The 19,056-nt window shown below is 33.7% G+C and overlaps 1 protein-coding gene across 7 annotated transcripts in view; it reads left to right on the forward strand.

The window, feature by feature from the left end:
- Positions 1 to 19,056, forward strand: part of LOC128245642 (uncharacterized) — a 38,343-nt gene that overhangs the window by 3,493 nt on the left and 15,794 nt on the right. Inside the window, exons 1-2 of one of the 7 annotated variants that reach the window (XM_052963852.1) lie at positions 1,908 to 1,926; positions 12,414 to 12,546. The gene's annotated coding sequence lies outside the window, so the exon portion shown is untranslated. Of the gene's footprint in view, positions 1 to 1,907; positions 1,927 to 1,967; positions 2,065 to 5,834; positions 5,936 to 9,843; positions 9,982 to 10,322; positions 10,640 to 12,413; positions 12,547 to 19,056 lie in introns of those variants that run through there. The other 6 variants (XM_052963848.1, XM_052963850.1, XM_052963853.1 and 3 more) reach the window with 6 other exon arrangements.

Consider the following 19,056-nt stretch of genomic DNA (forward strand, 5'->3'; position numbering starts at 1 on the left):
AAAGGTCATGGTCACGATGACTGTGAGCTGAAAAATGGTTTCCGATCAATAATTGAATAACGCTTGCGCCCAGGAACTTCATACAATGCAAACTTTGTTTACATTTTCCATGATTAATCAACAACACTTTCTTCTCTTCACTATTTAATATAATCGAATAAACCAAACTTCACTGTTGGTTTGTCTCCAGTCCAAAGTTACAAATTTCATGTCCATCATTTATTTTTTCTCAGCTACGACCACACAATAGGGGAGACAAGCGCTTTTTCAAAAAAGCAATCTCTAGTTGGTTATCATAGATAGGAGGATTTAGAAATATATACATGGTCATGTATACATTAATATCAAAGCAGATCACCAGATAAGATTTTGTGTGGAAGATTATTTTACCCCCAGATTTGTTATCCAAAGAGTTTGTTATGCTCTGTTGTTAATTTAGGGAGTTTTCATTGACATGCAGAGAATATTGACCAATTAAAACAGCAATTATCCAAAGAAATAAAGTCTTGTTTGAGTAATAATAAATTAATTTCTAAGGTAGCCATAAAACAGGTTGCAAAAATGACATCTTCCTATGCAGTGACCTCTCTCCATAAAACTGAATATAATATCAAAAGTTTACCCTTCACACTTGAATCTTGAAAATTTAATCAATTAATACCGTAAGCAATAAAGAAGGACGTTTTAATATGTACTGGTAAAAAATAAATTGTGTATTTAAGCATTTTTTGCATCTTATCTTGTGCTCCACAATGTTTGAGAACCCAAGCTTGCACATGGATTTGTGTGACAATGATTTATTGGTTGTAAGATATTTAGAAAAACCCTCATGAAGACAGAACTTTTCTATATTTATAATTTTCCTCATGCTTTTAAACAGTGCTTTAGCCATAATATCATGCAAGTACGAAACAAATAGTCTATAAAAAATCATATTGGACATGTTTCTAAAATGTCACAGATTCAGTAAAAACAACCAGCCAGTCTGGGTATCCAACCCTGCTTGCAAATCAGGTACTCTGTGAGATGAGCTTACCAGTCTGGATATCTCACATCTTTTCTGACCATAGTGTGATTCTGCAGGCGCGCACGAGTATGCGACTGAATCCACATGGTTCTGACAAAAAAAAATCAGCCAAAGTTGCAATATGCATACTTGACTACATTATCTTAAAACTGTCCATTTTCCTGTACTAAATAAAGCAAAAAAAACCTAAATATTTTCCGAGGGGGCATGCCCTGAACCCTGCGAGCACAATCATGAATCCACATGAATAGAGGGCTAGCTACGCCTCTGTTCTGTACTGTAACATTACTTTTGTAGAATCATTAGAGGATTTGTAAGAGAAGATTCTTGATGTAAATCTACAGTGAGCTGCATCTCTGATTCATTTAAAAGTCATACCTACATCATAATGATTCAATTTCTGTTGTCAGTCATCCGTTTTCATAAACAGTTTGATACATTTGTTCTCTATAATGTTTTTTTCCTCGAACATTTTTTGGAATGGGGCCAAGGCTTTTCTGATAAAATGTCTTAAATCAGCTTGATTTTGCAGGTTTGTGGTTGCAATTGTTTTATGAATCATGAAAGAACCACTACAATAATGGGGAATGTTATTTTTAAATTTTGGAAAAAAAATGGACATGATTTATCAATTTCGTAATGGGGCTTCATTTCATCCCAAATTTGGTCAGAAACAAAAAAGGGTGCTTCAATTTTGATATAAATTTTCAAATGTTCACTCCTAGCACTTTTTTTTCAAGAAGATCCATGTAAAACATTTTTGCTTTTTTAGGTCAACGAATTGCAAAAACCGGAATTTAAAAGAAGAACTGAGGAATCATATGATTGTGAAGTGTTTTCAGCATCCCCCATCAGCTGCTACTCCCGGTTTCCAATACTGGTGCCCCTCACATGTTATTGTATGTGCCACCTTCGCTACATATCTCAACATTCTCCATGTTTCCAATCAATACTATGACTCGTAACTGCCGCAAAATCTTACAGGGAATATGCCACACATGATTTGTTTTGTGTTTTTTTGGATTAAGATAATATTGGTATGGACTTGTTTTTCATGATTTAGATGACAGAATTATGACATGTTTGTTGTGAAATATATAAAACTATATCTCTTGTTTCTTAGACCACAGTCAAGGTATAAGAAAGAATTTGGTTAATTGTTGATGACAGCTATTTTTATGACAGATTTTTTTTATAGAATTTTTGTATGTTTTATTTGACTAATAATTGTGTTTTACGTTCAATTACATGTTTAATTTCAATTTGTGTATTCAGTGTCAGAAAATGGGAAAGCAAGAATGAATAGTGATTACAATTGCATAATTAATTGTCTGGCAGATCTAATTATGATAGATAATTATTGCACATGTAGCCATCATTAAAGTCTCGATTTTTGTTTTATTTTCAACTTCTTGCATAATCATGATACAATTCTGTTTATCTCATTTTCATCAGACTCAACTGCGTAATTGAAAATCATTGGCCAAGGACACGTTCAGATCTTTTGTTGGCAAAATACTGTACAAATTGCCTTAAAATGTCTCGTGAATAATAAAGGGAAGCCATTTCACATGTTGCTGTAAAATGTCTTGTAATTAAGTAACATTTACAATTACAAATTTTTACTCCTTTAATTCAAATTACTGCTTTATCTAACATTTATGATAAGTGCTGTGTTGGCTGGATTGAGTTAATTAACTGTTTTTTGGGGGGACAGAAAATATTTCCAAATAAGATGCAGGATCAAATGAAGTTTATTTGCTATCACAAATATGTTTTAAAGTAGTTTTTTTTAAAAGCTTTCTGTACAAAACTACAGCGATCACTAATGTCCACAGGAAAAGCGTTGTTAAGTACGTATATTAACGTGCTTGCGATAAATAGATGTTATATCCTTAGTTAACAACCTGTTTTTGAGAGTATTAAGAATGGGTTGCTAGATTCAGTGGCTTTCAGCTTTAGTGTTAGTTTAAACATGATATATTTTACAAAGATTGTGAAGAAAGTTATGATAACTTATACTAAGTCACTCTCGTAGGCACGATGTTGCAAGAGAGTGTGGTCTGGTGTTGTTGGGAAACCGGAGTACCTGAAGAAAACCCACTTGTCCCGCTTGGTGACCACTAACCAAAATCATAGCCCCCATGCTGGGAATCAAACCTGGGTCGCCTTTATGAGAAGCGAGAGTGCTTACCACTGCGCTGATTGGACAACTAGTTTAAGTGTTGCAAAAGGGTGCTGCACCCTGCCCTTTTCTGGTAGCAACCTTCTGTCATCATGGTGACCAGCATGTTTACACTTCTGACTTCATAGAATTAAATGCTTGAGATATTCAAAATACCTTTGTTTTGATTAAACCTAATGCAATTATCAAAACATACAAACTTAACATACTTTGCAGTTGAAACCAAATTTTACCTCACTTAAACACAATTTCTAGCATTTTCTGTCATAATTCATAATATGTTCTAAATTCGATATAGCAAGAAACAATGTGCTCTTTTTCCTTATAGCATCATCTTAAAACCTTGCTAAAAGTCAGTCTCATGTTGTCATAGGTGGGAGTTCTTTTGTTACTTTGTTACTAAAACTTCATGAAAAATCTTGTCTTCAGTTTGATTGGAAAATAAAAGCATAAATCCAACATTTTTCAATTTGTGATATTCAAAATTTTATGATTCAATTAGGTTACATAAATTCACAAAAAAATTATATCAGAATAATGAAATTATGGCACTTATTTTATGTCAACTTACAAAATTACATAATAGTTAGATGATATGAATTAAAATCTTAATGATTAAGAATGGGCGGAATGAACGAATCATTAAATATAATTCAGGTCATCCTACTGACTTAGAACACAACCTAATTGGCTGACACATTAATTGTCAACGCAAAATCTGATGCAAGGAGTGTGTATCCGATGCGTAAGTCTAAGTAGGCAGACCTTAAAACTCCTGCGAAAGTTGAAAATTTTAATGATTAGGCCCAGTACTAATTATTGCCTATCTGCAATTTTATTGGCTGTAAATGTAGGTTGTATTCTTATACAAATAAGATCATTAATGAAACCAGCCCCAGGTCCTAAGTCAATGATCAGAACAATCTAGAATAAAATGCAGTATTTCTGAAAGAAGGAATCATTTCTATAATACTGTCAGACTGGCCGAGAATAATTATTGTACATGTTCATCATATTTCAAGGACTCGAATTGTTTTACAGGAATTCTAAGAACATATGAGCTGTAAGCATTCATATTTGAGTCAATAGCAGCAATAATGAGTAAATAGAACTCAGTGTTTTTTCTGGTAGACCGAATTGTTTTACCTGCTGTTCTGATTATCATTGTATCAGCCTTGATGGGCCTCTTGAGAGTTGTTTGTGAGGTGAAGTAGCGATAACCTTGGAAATGGGGGCTGACTGATTTACTCACAAACCATGGGAAATCTTGTAAAACATATGGTCCAGGAATGCTGGGGAAAAGTGCCTACTAAACTAAACTTCTTTCAGTTTTTCATGTTTCTTGGTTTGGCAGTGTTAAGCTTGGCAACCTTAAACCATGAATATTGTTGTTCAGAAAATTAATGTTGTTGTAATGTCTACTGGGCTAAACTTCAGAGTTCTCTCTTTCTCAAGTTTCTTTGAAAGTTAATAAAAACATGAAGTACGGGTAGTGAAAGTTGGAAACTGCCATTGTAAGGCCAACTTCGGAGTTTCGATTACTTTGGAGTTTTTTAAGAATGTGAAGTAGTGATATTTTTGGACATGGTGACTGACTGATTTATTTACAAACCATTCGAAAATGTTGTAAAACATATGGTCTTTGAACACCTTGTAATATTTATACTAGCATAAACTTCTATTTGTTCAATCTTTATTAACTCGTCTAACTCAATTATATGTCTTAAAGGATTGTTTGCAGTGCTAAGGAGTTTATTTCAATGTTTTTGTTTTGAACATAGTTAACTGTATTTTTTTTTTACTTTGCGAGTCTGAAGTCACTGCTACCCTCACCAAAGTTGTACAATAAAACATAGCGTAATTCCATTCATCTACATGTGTCTATTGTAAAAGAAGTTGCTTTGCAGTTTGTATTACCTATTTTTGTGTTCATTCAAGATCTATATTTTTAATGTGCCCCTTTTAATATTCAATTTTTATTGTAAAGAAAAGATCATACTGAATGGTCTTCCCTCTCATTAAGTTTGAGTAGCAAACTGTTGCATGCAGTAGTCCTATATACTTAGATGTAAAAATGCCATTAGTCATGGTGATTATGCTGCTCCTATAGCCAATTGTTATCTTGGAGGCTATGAATGTAAGCTGAGTAGAAAACTTTGGCATCCTTAGTAGTTCACTTTAGCTCATGTATATTATCTGCATTCAAATAATGTTGATTCTCTATTTCAGTAATGTCACCTTAAAGCCTGGAAGTTTTGTAGAGTAGAAAGCTATGGCCACGTTTGTAGTTCATGGCTGTAAGAATTGCATAACTTATGCCTGTTGTCTGCTGCAAGAACTCTATTGTTTCCCCAGGCAGTTGTCATGTGAAGGACCAGAAGTTTAGTACAGTAGAGAACTGTCGCCACCATTGTAGTTCATGGCTGTCAGAATTCCATAACTCATGCCTGTTGTCTGCTGCAAGAACTCTGTTGTTTTCCAGGCAGTTGCCATGTGGCAGACTGTAAGTTTGGTACAGTAGAGAGATATGGCTTCCATGCAGTAGCCCTGGTAGTAGTTCATGACTGTAAGAATGCCATAACTCATGCAGATTATCATTGCCTGCTACATTATCGCCTGTCTCTGGTATGTAGAATGTATCTGTCAATTACTGCAGCCAGTTTATTGTTCCCAAGGAATAGTTTTGTGTTTGGATATGCATGAGTGAGTTTTATGGCTATTTAGTAAGTTTTTACTTGTAATGGCTTTGAAAATAAAAGCTTTAAAACACAGCAGATGTAAGGAAATCTATATTCATAATAAAAGAAGACATTTTTACAGAAACATTCTGAAGTTTAAAAGCTTCAATTTTGTATAGCCACGATTGTTTTCCCATACTCTGATTTCATTTGCACATAGATCCATTTAATGTTGCTGTGCTTTTGGGTGAAGGCAGTGGGGGGGGGGGGGGGGGGGGGGGGGGGAAGTTGTATTTAATTGAGGGACAGAAACTCTATTTATTTTAACCATAATATAATACTATACAATTATAAAAAGTTCTTAAACTGAAGTTGTCAGGGTTTTCTTAATGTGAAAAGAATGATGTAACAAAATTATAATCGTCGCAATTGAAATAGTGGAAATTCTTCTTGTAATATTTATAATATTTACATATATATAGGATTAAAATTATATAATATTTTGCTGTAAAAGTTGAAATACTTACGTGCGATTTATGTCTTGTCCATTTGTCTATTTGGTGAACCCAGGATAGCTCTTAGCTGACCAAATTATGATCCAAAAATTATAGAAGTGTTAATATTTACTCAAGTTATAAATCCACTGGCTTTATTTAATTTTGGGGTGGAGGAGTCGACATTAAGCTGGCGTTATGGGCTTTGCTAGTTTTATTATTTTAAATCTGAGATCCATAGTATTTAGTTAATTGTCATGGCTTGAACCACTCTGGCATTGCTGTTTCTGGTTTGCAGTCTGATTATCTATATGTTATTGAATAATAATTGCTTGTGGTGGATGTTTTTTAGTTGAAAAAATGTGATTAAAGTTTGATTGTGAAGGCAGTAATATTAAAATTTAATATGGATAATTTTTGAGTCCCTTTAGTACTATAGAGAGGCGATGTGAAATTTCTAGTTCCACAGGGCCAGTTTTCCTGACGGTAGTTGATTGCCTAAAAATTTCATATTCAAATGTTTAAGGAAAAGTACAAGAATTATTGACTAGTAAGTATGTATTTTACTTAAAAGACATGAATTAAGTGATTTTTGATCCTATTACCTTATTACCTTTGGAAAATGACTAAGTTTGGAGATGTTTTATTAACAGCAGCCCTGGTTGGTGGACCCTCATACAATCAACAAGACTTCTATCAGCTGCAATAAGTCTATAGTTTGCAATATGTTCAGTTTCATTCTGGCCTGATTGTGACCAATACATTAAACCGTGTCCAATATAAAACCTTAATTAAGCTACACTCTCACAGATCTTCTGACTTTTTTGTCGTTTGTCTTTAAATGAGTCAATTTTTGTGTAAATGTCTAGAAAGCAGTGATATAAGACTGCTGACAAAAGATCAGATAGTAGTGTATCATATTAATGTTTAAAATTGTTTTTTTATGGCTTAAAGTGTTACTAAACGACATTAAGGGTATGAACTTTTGGCAGTTTTACCAACATTTGAGATTTTTGTCATCAAAGGCTTTGAAGCCCAAATCAGCAGATTCTGAGACATTTAAGTGTCAAAACTGACAATCTGTGAGAGTTATTCTGAAGCAGCTTCAAACAGAATTACAGTGAATATCTTAATAGAAGCGGAAACCCTGATTGACGCACAGGGGGACTTTCTGTGGGTTTATTTTCCAATTCTGCAATGCTTACCCTACTCTCAACCTAAAAACAAATGTAATTTGCGTATCTTCATTCTAAAAAAATTAATGGGAATTTAATTTCAGTTTGGTAAACATACCCAATGAAATCATTAAGTGTTTCTTGAGTAACAATATATTGTGCAAAAAATGGTAAAGCATAGACGGTTCTGGTAAGGTATAGACGGTTCTTAGGTAATTGTTATGATAATGTTAGATAATATTGGATCAGAGACATTTCCCTAAAACAATTTCATACAATAGTGGGGCCATCTTTTTGACAAGCTCATGACAAATTAAAGTAAAAGATGAAGTTGCAAAATCAAATTAATTATACTCCAGACAAACGAAGTTTGAAGGGGGTACATTGGAGTCACCCTTTGGTCAGTCTGTCGGTCGGTTGGTCGGTCGGTTGGTCAGTTTGTCGGTCGGTCCGTTGCAATTTACTGTGTCCAGAGGATAACTTAAAAACTACTGGATGGAAATGGATTTAACTTCATACAATGGTAGAGCATAATGAGAGGAAGTGCAGTGTACAATAACCATAACTCTATTCTTGCTTATTACTGAGTTATTGCCTTTTGTTACTTTTTTTTGTCCGGAGTATAACTTGAAAAGAACTGGATGGAATTCATTGTTACTTCATACAATGGTAAAGCACAGTGAGAGGAAGTGCAGTGTTCAAGAACCATAACTCTTCCTAAACTAATTACTGAGTTATTGCCCTTCATTTGTTTTTTTTTGCTGTCAATTTTTTTTCCAGACATTAACTTGCAAACTACTTGATGGAATTTATTAAAACTTCATACAATGGTAAAGCACAATGAGAGGAAATGCAGCGCACAAGAACCATAACTTTATTTCAGCTAATTACAGAGTTACTGCCCTTTGTTACTTTTTTCTTGTCCGGAGCATAACTTGAAAACTATTGGATGGAATTTGATTAAACTTGATACAGTGATAGATCATAATGAGAGGGAGTGCAGTGTACAGGAACCGCAATTCTATTTCTGCTAATTACAGAGTTACTGCCCTTTGTTACTTTTTCTTGCCTGCAGCATAACTTGAAAACTATTGGATGGAATTTAATAAAACTTCATACAGTGATAGATCATAATGAGAGGGAGTGCAGTGTACAGGAACCGCAATTCTATTTCAGCTTATTGCAGAGTTACTGCCCTTTGTTACTTTTTTCTTGTCTTGAGCATAACTTGAAAACTATTGGATGGAATTGAATAAAACTTCATACAGTGATAGATCATAATGAGAGGGAGTGCAGTGTACAGGAACCGCAATTCTATCTCAGCTAATTACAGAGTTACTGCCCTTTGTTACTTTTTCTTGTCCGGAGCATAACTTGAAAACTATTGGATGGATTTTAATAAATCTTCTCAAGTGATAGATCATAATGATAGGAAGTGCAGTGTACAGGAACTGCAATTCTATTTCAGATAATTACAGAGTTACTGCCATTATTACTTTTTCTTGTCCGCAGCATAACTTGAAAACTATTGGATAGTATTTAATAAAACTTCATACAGTGATAGATCATAATGAGAGAAAGTGTAATGTACAGGAACTGCAATTCTCTTTCAGCCAATTACAGAGTTATTGCCCTTTGTTAGTTTTTTCATGTCTGGAGCATAACTTGAAAACTACCGGATGGAATGTAATAAAACTTTATACAATGGTACAGCACAATGAGAAGGAGTTCAGTGTACATGAATCACTACACTATTTTAGCAAATTACAGAGTTATTGCCTTTTTCTGTGCTTTTTAGTGAAAACTACTAGATGGAATAGCATAAAACTTCATACAATGATAAATCATAATGAGAGGCGGCGTTCAGGGGTATTAATCACCTTCAGTGATAGCTCTAGTTTTGTCTAAAATGACCAGTAAAGTTATAGGTTTTGAAATATATATATTATAATTGCCCAGAAATATTGATTGAAAAAAGTGATTGTATGATATTTTGTGTTGATCGATGTCCCCTGTATATAGAGTAAAGATCAAAACATATCTAAATACTGAAACATTTCGTATATCAATGTACTGTATACACACAACAAACTTCATTTACTTTTCACTCCTAAAAGTAATAATTTCATCAAGTCGTTCTTTGAATAAATCAAGTCCAAATATTTGTTTAGTGATACTAATATCTTAAGTGTGAGGGGGATTTAATAAATTTATACAACGTTTTATAGCCAGCTTTGGCTTAGGCGATTTAATAACTGCGGCAAGTCATATTAGTAACTTTCCTACTATATCTGCATTGACTTGTTAATAACTACTACAAATTTTCTTAGCGTATTAAATTCAAATTAAAAACTTTTGACAAAAAGGGCTTCGATACTTGACAATTTGTGTTTATGGATAGGCATCACATCGCTGTTTCCTGGTATGTTTTAAATTAAATAATTTAATTCCATATGATTTATGTAAGGTATTGCGAAATGAGTATTAATGTTGATGCTGTAATAGGCTTTTAATGGATATAGATCTGATCAATTAAATCAATATCCCATTAGTAAATACAGCCTTTGTTAAATGCTCAAATAGATTTATTTACATATTTGTATGCAACCAGATACGATATAATTGATCTTTTGTGGAACTGATGTTCACATCGACTTTCGTTACGTGGATTTAGAGATTTATTTTTCTGTATAATAAAAAAACGTCTTAAGTCATGCTATATATCTCCTTGTCAACTTGTGGATATCAGTGATACAGCTAACTGCATTGTTTGTAAAACCGATTGCTCACCGATTGTTCGTTCAGCTTGTACATTGTCAGAGGAAAGTTATCAATGTTATTATCTTGAACAATTTGCATTGTTTTGTAATGTCAAAGATAAAAAACCCAGCCTTAGGGTGCAAAGTCAGTGATTTTGTTTCAATTGTTTTGTTTAAGTGAGACAGTCAGACAGTTCCATTTGTGAAAAAGTGAAAAAAGTCAATTAAGGACTATCTGTTTGTGTTTTATTTCTTTATGGACTTCATTAGTGGACAAGTGGGATGGAATGTTAATTTGTTTTTACTGGATTTCAGATATTGGTATGTATTAGATCTTGTTTTGTTAATTCTCTGTTTGAATGTTGTTCAGATGTTTAAGTTGCGAAAATAAATGTTTAAGGACATCTTATACAAATTCATTAAATCTCACATTTTCTATTTACGATACCTTAGGTTGAGGTATTACAATGCCTTGTAACTTTTGAAGTATTGCTTTATAACATGGATCTCTGTCTTAAAAATAATCAATCTTATGAATATTTTACATGAAAAGAAAACATGAATAGTTCAGGGAAGACTCATTATTCTGTTTTCTTCTGTTTTTTTACAAACTTAAGCATCTTTAGTCATTCTTAACTTAAAAATCATTTTCCTGAGTTAGGTATCTCATTGCATGGTCATTTTATGTAATTACTTAATAATATCTGTTCACTATCAAAAGTACTTTTAATATTTGGATGGATTGTATTAAATATACAAACTTATAATGTTAATTTGAATTTAATAATTTGAGTTAGGAAATGACTTAACATTGTGTATGAATACCGACCCAGTTCTGTTTTAAAAATATACTTGTTATGTAATGCAGATTTTGTTTGCAATTGTTTATCTCTTCTAAAGTTCTGTGGTACATCATAAATCCTACATGATCGCCAAATAGGAAATAATTTTATAAAGATTTATCAAAATACATGGCAAGATTTTATTTTACTTCTCAAATGGCCTGCAGAAATGTCTAGGTGATCAATTTGATAAGCAATTTTCATTAATTATACACATACATGATACAGATATTGATTGCTTGAGTTTGTTTTTACAGTAATTAGAATAACATTTGTAATGGATCGGTGAAAAAAGTATCGCTTTCAAATGGGAAACGATATCAATCTTTTATGGTCTTGAGTACGTTTTGGGGGGTTCAATGTCATGGCTAAACTGAGACCTTTGTTACAAGAATTGAGGCCAGGACCGAGACAGAAGCAGACACTATCTCCTATTAATCTATCTGGACAGTAAAAGCTTGTCAACCCCCCCCCCCCAAAAAAAAAAGTGTAATGCATACTGTTTGTGTATGTCTGAGATGAAGAAACAAACTTTCATTTCCTTTTGTATCTTTGTTTATTTTTTAAAGCATTCATGTTTGATTTTTTCATTTCATTGTGATGATTTTCCCCCATTCTGAACTTGATTGGTTATATATTCATGGTTGTTGTTGTTATATTCTGCCATCTGATATTCTCGTACAGGCAAACATTGTATAATATACAATGTCCCACACCAAGTTTCAAGGTTGTTATCCATGTACAAAAATGTAGTTATTAGATGAGAGATCATTAGGGTTATCAGCATTGATCACCATTGATTGCAATAAATTCTAGAAGTGTATCCAGTCAGCATCATGGAAGCTGTGTATTAATTAGTGCCCATCCAATAAGTTATTAACTTATTGATTGATTTGTGACTTTCCAACAATATGTCAGATTGCTGATGTGTCTCAGTGCTTGCTGTAATAGATTTCATGTGAATTCAGGTGGATGTTGCTTTGTTCTGGGGTAAAGGGTAAACTTTCAATGGCATTGCCAATAAAAAGAATGCATGCAAATTTTATTGATACAGCCACGTAGGAAGAAGTTTACAAAGTCAGCTGTTTTTTGTTTGTATTAAGGATGTTTTGATCATATTACAGATGTTTTGCTAACAAACTGTTAATTGATACAGGTATTGGAATACTGCTTTCAGTTCTACTAAGTCTTGTAAGTAAACAATTAGACATGTCACTCTGTCTTAAACATGTGTTCTCTTTGCTATGTTTCAGAGATGGGAGTGACCTTGAACACCCAGATGACCTTGACCTTTGGAAACACCAGTTGGGCCCAACAATGATGCATGCAGTGTGACCTCTGAACCCTTAACCTTTTACAGAAGGGGCCATTACTGGGACCAATCAGGTTTGTTTGGCAGATATTTCATCAAAATATTCAGGGTAATAGATTGGCACAAATTGGGTGGGGTGGTGAGCGGGTTGGCAATTTGGTGTCGATATGAGTTGGTGTTTTTTTCTGTGTCTCGAACGGTTTTTATCTGATCAGAATGATACTTGGACAGAATGATCCTTTTACTTCATAGAGAAGTGGCCACGTGTACAATGGCCACCTCCAGTTAATTCCCCCTTTTTATAACTAATTAGAGTTAAAGGGCATATCTATGAGGCTTTGGATAGAGGAGTAAAAAGGCATACCTATGAAGGAAAGGATAAAGACGAGTGTGAAAATGGGTCATATCTGGTAAAAAAAACTAGGTCACTAGGTCAAATATGAAGACAATTTTTATGTTAATGTTTCTTATTCCTGTCATTAATTCAACAGTGTTTATCCAGTCTCAAGAAACTCTCAGCATGATATTTAGCAGCAGTGTGAATATGTTTCAGCGGCATTTACTTTTTCCCCTATAAACATACATTCTGCTACAAAACATGTGTACATGCATTCGTCCTAAAGCAGTCTTGAAATGTAAGATCTGAATTTACAAACAAGTCAGGCTAGTCATTTACAAATCTAACTCACTGGGAATTGAATTAAACATGCCTTATGATGTTTGTGAGATTTGTTTTCAAATCACTGAACTAATTAATGGGAACGATCCTTAGTCTAAGGCTTTTCCAAAATCTTATTATTGTTTATTATATAAGTATGATATTTTAACTTGCACATCATGCTTGTTTTATTTTTATAAATAATTGAGTTTTCTTAACTCTTAGACAAGTGCCAATTTCTTCCACTGCTAAAGGTACTGCTGTTGCAGAAGGAAAGTTGCGCCAACATTTCTCAACACCATTCAGAACTCCGCTGCCATTTTCCATCGAAAACAACCTTGGATGTATATGACAGGGTTACAATGTCAGAAATCTGCAAGTAGATTGCCTAGTGATAATTTCATTTAGCAGTTAAACTTAAGAATCTTAATTATTTATGCAGTAACATACTTCACAGGCAATCGTTAAACTTAGATATACAGTAACAAAATCCACATTAAAACACTATAATAAATAAATACTATTTAAATTTTACGAACTACTTCTACTGATTTACCGGCATACATCTGAGGTTGGTTTTGATGGAAAATGGCCAAGGAGTTCTGAATGTTGTCAACACTTGCCTAATATCTTGAAAAATAGTAACAGCAAACAGTAATTTATACTACTGGGACATTTTCTTGTTAGTCTGGCATAGACATGAAATGGAATGTATTGTCATGGTTTAAGTCTAGCCTAGGTGTCTCTAACAAGATGTAGCTAATCATTGTTCATACATTAAGATTGCACCTACCTACTCTGCCTCCTGTATGCTTGACCTGTAAGTTGATTGGTAAATCAGTGATTACTGATAGCCAGCATGTACATTATGGTAGATAGGCATCAGATTTGTCAGCCATATATTGAGACCATGTGGTCTGGGGTGACTTCGGGTAAAGGTCAGAGTGCTGCAGGTACCTGTCATGTCGGCTGTGTTATAACATGGACATGCCAGAGATATTTATCATTATGGTAATTACTTACATCTATTGTTTATGACAATAAACTCAATAAGTGCTTGTAACTTGCTTAACATGTTGTTTTAGTCAGGTTATTTAGTTTTTTTCCCAAGGTTTTATTTGAAAATGACAAATACTTTGAATTTGTCATTTTTCACAGAATTTGGAATTCTTCATGAATAATTAATTATGTAGGCTGCTCTTTTTTACCTGTTATTTGTTGGCTTGAATAACTTATATAATTACAAACTTTTTTTCTCAAACAAAACTTTTTCTAAAAAAAATGTTTTAAATTTTTTGATTTGGATTTTTATTAAACATTTAGTACCCCCACCCCCCATACTTTTTAAAGTTGGGAATGTTAAAATTGCTGAAAATCTTCTACAAACAAGTTCAGACAAATTTTTTGTTAAAAGTCAACAGTAAATGCATGTATCACAAATGTATTTTGCAAAACTGTTCTATATTTTCCAAATGCAATGTACCATTTAGTAGACATTATAATTTGGAAGGTTAATATATATCCATGACAAAAATGTTTTCTCTGTTCTGTGTATTTTCTGAAGTGATGAGTTTTATAGTTTTATAGTGTCAAAGGTCCTTAGTATGATAATGAAACTCTCCGTTTCATGGTTGACCTTGAGGGGAAAACATGTTTGTAATGTACACTTCGCGTGGTAAAAGCGTAAAGGTTCTAACTAGTGCTTTATTTAACATCAATTAGAACATTTTCGCTTTCTTCAGTTGTTTTGTACATGGCATAAATTGTTATAGGATTTTATTGCTTGTACTTAGAAAACCAACCATCATAAACATTGTTACAAGGCAGCTAGGCTGTGTGTTTGACCCCAGACAAAACATGCATTTTTCTTTGGCTTTGAACTGGGAGCTGCTTGTATATATCATAAAGTTATAAAGGGGGGTTTGATGTTAGATGTTTTCCTTTTTGTATAATCATGAAGTATTAAGAGATGTTTGATGGATGAATTGTTTAATGTAATTTTTGTTGATTAAAAATAAGGATTTGCATCTCCCAATGTATGTATATTTTCATTCTTATGTAAACATATTGTTTGAATGCTGCTTTCTAGTTGCAAATATTTAAATAAATGGTTGTCATGAAATGTAATTTTTGCGTTGCGCAAACAGAAATTTCATTCGTGTCTGACAGCTGTCTTATAGTTCACAACTGAGCTCTGGCCAATCAGAGCTGAGTATATTTTGCACTCTATTTTAGTAATTGGTGTATGTGACTCATATATTGGGCCGTGACATCGTTTATAATAAGCTACTAACCTGAGTTTCAAGGTCAGTTATAGTTTATGATTTACAAAGTAATTCATTAATTAAATTTATTCCCTGGGAGAAACAGCCTATACTTGCAAGCTTGATATATTTCTGTTCTTCATGCATTATGCTTGTCTTTAGCTGACCTCACACTGCGATTGCTCGTGGACGTCGGGTACTGAGCTAAAACCTTGAATGATCTTATGTTTCGAACGTCCCAAGTTTCCATTTTAGTCTATGTGAAATGATGACCTCAAGTTAGTTATAAGGTTTTGCGTTTGAAAATAGAAGGAATAATGGTCGGGACTAAGCCTTGACTGACTGCTGGTTTTCGAACGCCAGCCTGTACGATCGACCACAGTTTTACTGTAGTACTACTTATACTTAACTTAACTTATACCTTTCTTTAAATCGTATGCCAATGAAAGATGATGTTTAGTTCTGTGGTAACTTGTGTTGCATTCTTCTCAGAAACAGTAACTTCATAAATGACATTAAAAACTGAGAACATGCCAATTATTAATACAGTATTTTGCTTGAATTTTACATGGTGCATTTACATGAGCGAAACTCAGCTGCAAAATTCATTAGAATATCAAGTTGACTGGCGGAAAATGTATTTTCCCAGCAGATGATGCTCGATGATAGGCTGTTTTATTGGAGAAGGTAGAAACCACTTAAATCCAGGTTTGCATATCTAATGCATGTCTAATTTACAGTAACAAGTGGTTAGCTGTCTTCAGGAGAGAAACATGTGAAATTGATGCAAATTTGAAACGTGCCACATTGTTGGCTTATTGTAGCCTTGAGATCTTGTTGAAATGAAGCAATGATCATGATGTTCTTCATATAAAATTTATGCACATAGTATTCGGTGACAGTATACACTTGTGTAGCAAGGTCCTTAACTGAATTTAAATCATTGCTAAATTACATCCCTTGATTGTCTTACAAAAATGTATAACTTTGTGCAATCATTGTCATATTATGTCCCTTGATTGTCTTACAAGGATGGAAGTATTTCTGCAACTTTTGTCAAATTATGTCCCTTGATTGTCTTACAAAAGATGGATGTGTTTCTGCAATTGTTGTTAAATTACCTCCCTTGATTGTCCTAAAAAAAGATGGATGGTTTCAGCAATTATTGTCAAATTACCTCCCTTGATTGTCCTGAAAAGATGGAAGAGTTCCTGCAATTATTGTCAACTTACCTCCCTTGATTGTCCCAAAAAGATGGATGAGTTGCTGCAATTATTGTCAAATTACCTCCCTTGATTGTCCTGAAAAGATGGATGAGTTGCTGCAATTATTGTCAAATTACCTCCCTTGATTGTCCTGAAAAGATGGATGAGTTGCTGCAATTATTGTAAAATTACCTCCCTTAATTGTCTGAAAAGATGGATGAGTTGCTGCAATTATTGTAAAATTACCTCCCTTAATTGTCTGAAAAGATGGATGAGTTGCTGCAATTATTGTCAAATTACCTCCCTTGATTGTCCTGAAAAGATGGATGAGTTGCTGCAATTATTGTCAAATTACCTCCCTTGATTGTCCTGAAAAGATGGATGAGTTTCTGCAATAATTGTTCCCTTGATTGCCCAACAAAACTAAAACTAAAACTAAAATTTGAAACGGACCTGAGTCTATCCTTTGAGTGTTACAGCAAAGCAAAAACAATTTAGGGAGACTGCTTAAGAATTCATTACAATCTTAAACAGATGTTGTGCAATAATTAGGGAGTTTCACTGTTTGTAATTGTTCCTGAGATATGTTATCACAACATGCCAGTCTGGTATTGTTTTGGGTGAAAAAAATCCCTCTGATGCAGAATAAGATTTTTAGACATTGGTATTCTTTCTACATACATTTTTATTGGAGATGATAAAGTTCAGGATCGATCCTGACCTGGAATTTAGAGCTGGCTGCATAGTTGTAAAGTTGTTTTTTTTTGCTGCATTAGAAACGTTAAGTTGTTTCTTAAAATGGATATGAATGGCTTTTTTAAACCTGACTCTTAGCCTCTTAAACGTGCTTGGCCTTGGGGGGTCTGAATCTTGCATACTCAAACCCAATTTTCCTGATTGCAAGACAGTTATCATCCATCCTTGCATTATGTTAAAGCTGATCTTTATAGCTATGCTTTTAAATGTTTGTATGCTATCTTGTTTGAGTCTTGTATGTTTAGTCTTAAGTCTGATAGCCATATGGTCGAGGCGCCGTACACTAAATCTAGGTAATATTATGTTACTGGGTTTTGCCCTGTGATGCTCAGAATGTTATACATTTATACAGTTTAGGTAGGCTGGTTACATCAGGCTCCATATTCATACATGTAAGTCATATATTCTTACATCCATATTCCCTAACGTCCTCAGGCTCAGAAAACTAAATACTTAAATGTTTCAAAACATCTATAATATAATAAAAGATGTTTGATTGGTTGTAGAACAGATTAATTTAATGTGTACAACAAATTTCAGCATGTTTGCTCCTGTAATAGCATTTTTACAACACAATGAAGATTTTGCCTTTCTGAGTCTGAAAGCCGAACTCAGACTCAAGACATTAGTAAATACAGGCCCAGATTATCACTACATCCAGTCTGTATGTTTTGTCCAAGTAATCTCATTGCACTGGAATACCACTGCCCTATACTTATTGGGATCACCTTATCAACAAGACTGCCACAAAATATTGTTAGATCAAGTATTACAAGTTTACAATTGCCGGTGACTACTTGAATTGCATGTTAGATTCGCCAGTAACTACTTGTATTGCATGTTTGATTTGCTGGGTTAAACTAACTGTGACCAAACAAACAATCTGCTTGAAACAAATGATATCACTACTTGAGTTACCAATGAAAAAAGTGACTGTACAATACAATTGTTAAATAGAAGGTCTCTGTATTCCTTTAAAAGGTTGTGAATGAACAACTGGAGCATTATGCCTGAATTAAAGGGAAATGTCTGAGCTATTTGAAAGACTAGGACAGTCTCATGGATAAGCTGTATTTAACCCCTAACTGATGCAAATGTTTGAGGCTTTCATGTTTGATTTATTCAGGTATATGTTTTTATTAATCAATGGTCAAAGCTTATTTCCAATGACTTTCTAAGAAGGTAATATACATATACATTTTATCGAAGCCTCACAAAATTTTCCGCAGTTACAACTGTTGAGCTTGTACATTACCAGTGAAAACCATGTAACAATGTTTCATTAGATAGACAACAGCCAGTCGCAGGGATATTTCCCTTTGAAAAAACATTCACCCTGTTTTTGCCTGTTTTATTTCTCTTAGTAATGAAAATACTTCAAAAAAACAGAATGAGCAAAGAAATACAATACTTGTCTGTTTTTGCGCAACGCTGCAATTCAGACATTAAAAACAATAAAAAGACCTCTTTGTTCCATGTGCAGAAATAATCTGGTTACATAACACCATATTGTTTAACCATGTTGCATGTTGGGTTACGTTACACCATACTGTTTACCAAAGTTTCATATTTGTGTAGTGTTTGCACTTGGCTGACATTTCAGACTTGACATTCAGTGGATAACATCTTTTCTTCCTTTGTATTTCAGGTTTTTGTGGTTTAACAAAGTGCCACTTGATCCATTTCCTCATTTTTCTTGAC

This window comes from Mya arenaria, chromosome 9 (genome assembly GCF_026914265.1).
Source record: "Mya arenaria isolate MELC-2E11 chromosome 9, ASM2691426v1".
Taxonomy (NCBI): domain Eukaryota; kingdom Metazoa; phylum Mollusca; class Bivalvia; order Myida; family Myidae; genus Mya; species Mya arenaria.